Source organism: Chaetodon trifascialis, chromosome 21, assembly GCF_039877785.1.
Source record: "Chaetodon trifascialis isolate fChaTrf1 chromosome 21, fChaTrf1.hap1, whole genome shotgun sequence".
Taxonomy (NCBI): domain Eukaryota; kingdom Metazoa; phylum Chordata; class Actinopteri; order Chaetodontiformes; family Chaetodontidae; genus Chaetodon; species Chaetodon trifascialis.
Genome location: NC_092076.1, coordinates 3,073,963 through 3,082,120, shown reverse-complemented (window position 1 = coordinate 3,082,120; position 8,158 = coordinate 3,073,963). Strand labels below are relative to the sequence as shown.

The 8,158-nt window shown below is 44.9% G+C and overlaps 1 protein-coding gene across 1 annotated transcript in view; it reads left to right on the top strand.

The window, feature by feature from the left end:
• The first annotated feature begins 1,339 nt into the window (after positions 1–1,339).
• LOC139349583 (TANK-binding kinase 1-binding protein 1-like) overlaps positions 1,340–8,158 on the top strand; it is a 49,851-nt gene continuing 43,032 nt past the window's right edge. The window contains exon 1 of the mRNA XM_070990506.1: positions 1,340–1,675. The gene's annotated coding sequence lies outside the window, so the exon portion shown is untranslated. The remainder of the gene's footprint in view (positions 1,676–8,158) is intronic.

Genomic DNA, 8,158 nt, shown 5'->3' with positions numbered 1-8,158 from the left:
GCATTTCTTACACAGGCAGGTTTAAAGAGCAGCTCAGTCCTGGAGAGCATCATAAGATCCAGTATTTCAGCCGCGGTCGGTGACTAATACGTGCAGCTAAAGGCCTTTATGCAGAGAGCCTGGAAGATTATAGAGCTCAGTAACACCTTCATGAGGTGATAAAAGTCCCTGACTGAGCTCATATACGTCCATCAGACTCTGCTGGAGGAATGAAAATCAGGCTTTCTAAGCTCGATTTCAACAGCAGTGGACTGAATGTCCAACAGTGTCCTTCATGGCAACAGTTTGTTGAAGCTGTTCAACACGAGTCCATAAAGAAGTCCATAAAGACGCGCTTTTCCCCTTTTGGTGATGATTTGGGGACGCCAACTTTTTGTCAGACATTATCACCCGACAACAATGCTGAGAATCCGTAATGCTTTTGTGGCTGAATGGGTGCAAATCCCAGCAGCCAGGTCCCAGAAGCTGGTGGAGAGCCTGAAACCAGAAGAGTGGACGCTGTCGCAGCAGCAGATTAATGCCCACAGGTTTGGAAGGAGAGCTTAAATACTGTAAGCAGTGCGTGTCCACAAACTTTTGGCCATGTGCTGACTGTGGTTAAGAAAGACTTTTTATAGGAGACACGTTCAAATTAGCAGTGAAATTATGTATTTAAATGGAGGAAGATGTCAAGCACAAAAAGTTTGATGAGTTGTTAAGAACCAAAAGTCAAAATTCAGCTTGAATGTATGGAGAAATACTTTGGGATTCAAATGATAGAAAATGAACCAGTTCAGCATGTGCAAATATAAAGGCTATATATGCATAGTGATGCAAAAAAAAACCACCGGTGAAGGTTAAGAACAAAACTAAATTAACTAGAGTTCATTAAATCTTACATTTTATAAACTCTTACATAGATATCAACCAAAACAACAATTTCTCGTCTTGGCACAGATCAAGAGCAGCGCAGAACTGGAGCACTGACCCAAATTATGGCCAAGGCCATAAATGACCGAGGAGTGGACTCCAGGCCATTTCAGACTGTGTTTCCGGTCCCTGTTTGCCACTTCCAGCCACATACAGACGCTTTTTCTTCACAGCCTGGAAAACAGAAGGTGTGAGTTCGCATGTATGGAGGACGCAGCATTGGTGGAGCCATGTGGCTTTAAATGTAAGCTGTTGGATTGTTTGCATTCAGCTTGTGCTATAAATACACTTCAGTCTGGTTATCCTCTGCTTTTATCTGATCCCCTCTCCCGTTGGGGACCCGCTGAGTGTTTGGCTGTAATCTGAATTCTTCGGTCTAAATCAGAGTATTCTTCGGCTCTTCTGTGCAGGTTGCTGACAGACGCGTTGCCTTGACTCCCCCTCTTCAGTGCAGGGTGACTCAAGCCGTACACATAGATGTTCTCGTTAAAAGCAGAGACTGACGCTCCTATTCCCGCGACATCATCATCCCACACTAGTGGAGCTCCACGGCGCGCGATGTGATGCTCAGTCCTGCACAGTAGCAGCTACAGGAGGCGTGCTCGTCCCTGCCACAGGAGCACAGGAAGAGGACTGGAGCAGAGGCCAGCAGGCTCTCACCGGGCGCCGACACACCGTGAAAGAGAGCGCGTTTTTCCGGGGGTGCTGCGCCCCCGCCTCCCACTCCCCCGAGCGATGGCATCCGCGGATCGATCACCGGGAGCGCGTGAGTTATCCTCTTTATACAATCCGTGCAATGTGTTTCATGTGACGGCTACGGCGTGTGCCGGAGACACGGAGCGAACTGGATGTCTGGCAGCGCAGCGCATCACAGCCATGTTTTAGTCACCGCCAGCATCAGCCTCGTTTTGAAATGGGCCAAACGCGGATGGGAGATCAGAGAAATCCTCATCCGCGGTGTTTATTTATCGTGCGCGCAGTTTATTTGCAGCGTCCACAGCTGATGCAAACAGCTGCTTAAAGGAGACGCGTGTGCGCGGCAGCGCTTTGGCAACATCAGCACCGCACCGCACCGCACCGCACCGCACCGCACCGCACCGCACCGGAGCGAAGCCGTGGCCGCAGGCAGTCTGCAACTTCAGCTGCGATGGAAGTGGTCAGCAGAAGTAGCCCTCATCTGTCGGGTCGGTGTTCTCTGGCCTGCTTTTACCACCGTCAAGGTCCGGCAGAGTTTCAAGAGAGACAAAACGGGCTTTTACAAACGCCAGCGCAGCCTCCGGTAACGCACCGCGGCTGAACCCGCGCGGTGTTCTACCAGCCTGGAGTATCATTTTCGTTTTAATGATGATCCTGATGCACTCACACTTTTCAGTCCAGAAAACAACACTCACTGAGAAAACTGAGGAATTTTTGGAGCTATTTTTTTGATATGAAATGTGTCAGTATTACTTACAAAATACGAGAAACTAAACTTACAGATTTTAGATGATGTCTGTGGTAAAAGGAAGAGAAAAACAGCCTTCAATAAGGTATCAGGGCTGAACTGTATCCCCTCTGAATAACACCTGCATGTCTGAGAAGTCCACCTTAAAGAGTATAAGTCTGAGTATAAGCTGAGCTGTCAGTACAATATATATATATATATATATATATATATATATATATATATATATATATATATATATATATATATATATATATATATATATATATATATGACTGCTCGTATCTGTTTTGTTGTAAGAAGACTTGAAGTCTGCAGCGATGCTAGCAGCTCTGTGAGGTTGCACTAAAGCTAAATGCTAACATCAGCATGCTAACATCCTCATGAGAGCAAAGCAAACAGGCTGATGTTAACAGTTTAATGTACCTTCATCGCCCTAGTTTAGTGTGGTAGCATGCTAATATTTGCTAAGTAGCACTAAATGCAGTATAGCTGAGGATGATGGGACTGACATTAGTTTGGCATTTAAGTGTTGGACACATTGAAATTTTGATGCTCCAGAAAACATCACAGGATCACCAAAGTGAGTGCGATCCATCCTGCCGGGACCATGAATGTCTGAACCTTTTCATTCAGCCCAACCTCCAGAATAAAATGTAAAATCAATATAAAATTGTCTGCCCCAGAGCTACGCCGCTAGCAAGGCTAATCACATGCTAATAGTGCTGAAGGAACTTCTGGAGGATTATTTCTGGCTGTGCATCAGACATGCAAAATGAGACCGTCTCCTTTTACTGCACGTGAGTGTAGCTGCGGTGAAGAGTGTGATGAAGATGTGTCAGATCATACTGAAGCAGCGAGTCGTGTCTTGAAAGCAAACAGGATTTCTGTCTGAAGTGAGGCTTGTTATTGTCCTCAGATGCCACGTTTCTGCTGTCTAGTCTCAGCTCGGCTTGATCGGAAACTCAGCTGAGGTGATACCAAAAAAAGGCACAAGCTATCAGGTGTCCACAGCTTTTTCCAACGGAAAACCAAATAAGAAAGATTCCAAGTAGCAGTACAATGGAAAAATGCAACCATGTCTGCAGGAAATCACAGCTACCTGCTAATCACCAATCCCTTCGCCACTGTACCACCATACAGCATCTCATGGGTCTGGCCTTGTTTTTCTGTGTTTCTGCCCTCGTTAATCATGCCCCCCCCCCCCCCCCCTTGTTACCTACTTTGTTATGTGCTGATGAGCGCTGTTGATGCTGTTTTTCTGAGACATGATGCGCTGTGAAGTGAGGTTAGAGGATGCCAGTGATTTCATCCTCGGGAGGAAATGGCCTCTCAGTCTGATTTGTTTGGAAGAATGATTAGATTTCTACCAAGGACACTGTCCCAGTCCAATACAGTACCACTTATATCAGGTGTTTTTAATGTTTAGTTTTGTCTGATGGCATCAAGCCGCTTTACAGGAGAGCGCTCCCAACAGGTTTGCTTCAGCTTCACCGTTGATCCAGAGACACACCCATCATGTTTTATTGCATGTGTGGAGTTCACCAGAGCGTCTTCATCGTGCCACTGACCTTGTGGAGGGTCGTTCTAGACTGACAGCTGCAATGTGTCTTAAGAGGGTGCGTTTGTGTGTGTGTGTGTGTGTGTTTGAGGTTTCTGACGCAATCAGCCTGAGAACATTGGCACTTGGACTGAGCAGAGGAAGTGTTTTTCTCTGTTGAATGAATTAACATGCAGACGCGAGAGGGAATTACAGCTGAGACAGTTCAGCGTTCTGGATCATGCCACTGAATCACATCCTGACATGAAGCCGCGTAAGATCGTTACTGAAAGCGCAAAATGACACCGTGGACTGTCAGGAAAGCTTCATTCAAATGGAAGTAATCTAACAGAAAACTTTCTATGATACGAGCAGGAAGCGTTTGTCAGGAAAAGTCAGCAGATTAGTAAATCTATTTCAGCTTTTACGGCGGTGCATTTTAAACTGAGCCTTTCTGCAAACTGAGTTCTGACAAGCATGTAATTATAAATCTGTTTTCCGGTTTTATAATTAGCAGTATTCTTCTCACAAACACCTTGATGATGACAATTATATTTTCCTTATCTCCATCTCATAAATAAAAAGATAAATAAATAAAATCAAACACAAGCGTCAGACTATAGTGAAGATTTATATGGAAATGTGATGTTGTATAACTGTACCTGTCGTGTTCAGGTGATGATGACCTGAAAGACAGACTCTGCCGCTGCGAGTTCAGTAAGTCTGAGCTAATCTAAACATCAGTCGTCAATCATTGCATGCAAAACCATTATAAACCAATCATATGGCGGTTTCTTATCTGTAAATGCTGTAGACAAGTTAAAATGACCAAAACCTTGTGTCTACATTACCCACAATGCAATTGCAGCAGTTCGCTCATTGATTCTGGGCTGTTATGCTACAGGTGGCTAATGTAGCCTGGAGCTGCAGAGACGAGCAGCAGCAAACTTGTCGCCTTCAGCCCTAAATCTGACTCAAGTGACATCACTTGAGGCGGTTTGCACAGCTACACCTGAAGCCACAAAAGGCTTTCTAAGATGCTTTTCACGGTTTACTTGAATGTGTAAAATAGGTGGAGTTAAGGTAGCAGAAAGATTGTAGAAATAGCTAAAACAAACCCATATTGCTCGTCAGTGGGAAACAAACAGCTCTCCAGCTTTGTTGACCCATCGCTCTACCAAATCCTCGTCCCTGTGATCTGTGGCGGTGCGGTAACGTCACACTACGTCAGCTTTAGCTCTGGACAGACGGGAGCTGTAATCCACATGAGAGGTCCTTGTCATTAAATGCAATCACATGGTGTTTCAGGCATTGTAACAAAGCACTAATGCAGTCATGTCTGTGGTGAGGACAGTCTATTTAGGTTTCCTTCCCTGAACCTGAGCGTCCTCTTTGACAGAGTGTGCGAGTCAGAGCTGTCAGCACGCTAAGAGCAGCACGATGTAACGGCGCTGAGTGGAACGCCGTGTTTTCAGGAAACAAAAAAACACGACTGTCTTCATCTGCTTTAGTTAACAAGGTCTTTTTAAAGGCAGTTCTGACACAATAATACACTGAAACATTTAAAAAACAAAGTCAGACAGCCAAACAAAGGACAGACCATAACCCATCTATCAGATGTGTCACTTTCTTTGAGAAAAGGTGAAAAGGATTTCACTAAAGCAGATGTTCTGGATCTTTTTTGTTCTGCTTTTCAGCTGCTTGTGTTTTCCACGCTGGCCTTCAGAGCAGGATTTGAAAATACCACAAATACAGCGCGCTTCATTTCCTGTCTCAGCTGACTGTTCGCCGCACATCAGCCCCATCAGGAAGGCACAAACAGCGAGCGCTGGAGGTCGTCTGCCTCCTTGATCACCATGCTTGTAGTCTGGATCAGATATTGTGACAGCTCCATCGATGGTGTTAATGATTGTCCTCTGCGGTGTCGGGGGGGGGGACAAGTTCAGCACAAATGAATGCACCTCTGATGAATCACTATTGAATTAAACGTTAAGTAAAATGGATCTGAACAGCGATTCGGCCTGTTGAGAACAGAAATAGTGGTTGTGATGCAAGCAAACACTTAAAAAGTGACTGTGGTTATTTTCAATGTGCCAGTCTTCATGTTCCCGCTCTTTTGTGGGGCTCTATGATGCTCGTGCTGTGTGAAATATTCAAACCCATGTTTTTGACGGCTGAAGCAACAATCAAATGGAAATATTTTCTTTGCATCATTTCAGTCGTGGCGTCGCTCTACAGATGGTTCAGAATGAAATCTCTCAGCAGCTGTGAGATGTGTTAAAACAGAATTTAGCTCACACATTAATAATCCTTCATGTAGCGCCACCATGAGGCTGGCATCTGCAGATTTGAGTGAAATATCTCAATGACCATTGAAAGTTTGTACACACATTCACGGCCCCTTCAGGGTTCTCTGGGGACTCGTCTAGCACCACCGCCAGGTCAAACATTTAATTCATCCAGTCCGAGCAAAATGAATGGCTTTCACATCAGCCGTGCTTCGTGTTTACAGCTCATTAGCGACATGCTAACATGACTATGGTAAACAGTACACCTGCTTATTAGCATGCTAGCACGCTGACAGCAGAACTTCCTGTTCACGTGTCGCTACAAAATAACATTTCGTGTCTGGTGTCCCAACTAGTTGAGAATAAAGTTCTGTGTGTTTGAACATCGTTTGGTTGCACAGCAGGTTATGACAAACCCACCGCTAACAGTTAAACTCGTTTCCTGGTGGATAGTTAATAAAATTTCTGGTAATATAAGATTACGCCCATGTTAAAAGTTTGATTGTAGCATCGCAGCAACAATTCAGAGCAGATTTTACAGTCTGAAGTTGCATTAATAACTTGCTACACCTTGATGATGCTGTAGTTTCCACTGAGCACCTGAGAGCCGGGCTTAGACATGAGAATATGAGGTCATTTATCTCACTCTGCAGTATCATCACCGGTGGGCAGCATATATTAGAGCAAGCACACGCACACACGTACACACACACACACACACACACACACACACACACACACACACACACACACACACACACACACACACACACACAATGAGGAAGTGTCCTGCCTGGAAACAGTGCTGACATAATTCACAGAGAGCTAATTTATGCAAAACCTATTCCATTTTCCTCCGATGTCATTTTCGTACTCATTTTCAATGTTTCCTGCCCCGGGGTCTGCTCTCGCTGTGGATCTACACACTCATGCTATGATTACGTTGATACATATAAATATGGAGGTTTATGTAAGCTACTTACAGACTGAATCACTAAATGAAGAGGGAGAGCAGAGGCCCTGCTGGCTGATGGAATATTCATAGACAGCTTTTAAGGGTCACAAGGGGTAACGGAAGGGGGGAGACAGAGAGAACTAAGAGGGAAGGGTGTGCTGCTGTGCTCCCGCCTTTATCAGACTTTTCCATTTAGGCCAGGCGTGTGAATAAGTCAAAAGATTGCAATGCAAGGCTGCGTCAGATGGTTTGTTTCATAAGTCAGTCTCTGCGCTTGACATCTGCGAAATTCAAATTTTGCAAACAATCATCATTTTGGGCCATGACAGGAGATAATGACCATTTCCAAAAGATGCTAACCAGTCACGACTGGTGACTAAGTGTTAATCGTTTTCAATACAGCAAGTCCCCAAATCCAATTAAGCAAAATATGTCCTCAGGCTGAGCAGCATGAAAACAGAGAGGGAGCGCTTTTTGAAGTGTGTTTGATAAAAGTGTTTGGTTCCAGAGCGCAGAGCGTCGATCTCTGTTCATTTTTAAGAATAATAAAAAAAACAGCTAATGTCGAGCCAGCGACAGACAGGAAGTGCATCCAGCACGAGACACGTGTCTCTGAGCAGGTTCATGGCAGTGATGATCGCCAAACGACCAGTTCCCCTTGGAGGACGTTTCTGTGCCAAATCAACGCTTTGATGATTTCAGGAAACAACACCTCGAAGGGATCCTCCTCCAGGAGACGCGGAGGCCAAAAACCCTCCTCTCCTGGGTTTTTGTCCCCATTTTCTGCAGTCACTATGTCCTCTACTGTGTCCCGTTCAGTGTGAACCCTGCAGCTCGAGTGAACGCGTGGAGCAGAAGGTCAAAGGTGTCTTATTTTTGTAGTTTTGGTCATTATTTCTTTGGGTGATCTCAAAGTACTTGCAGAGTTATAACTGAGCTGAGATCTGGAAACACTGCGACATTAATAAAAATGAAATCAGACGTCCCACTATGAGGGATTATTGATGACATTTCAGTGTGTC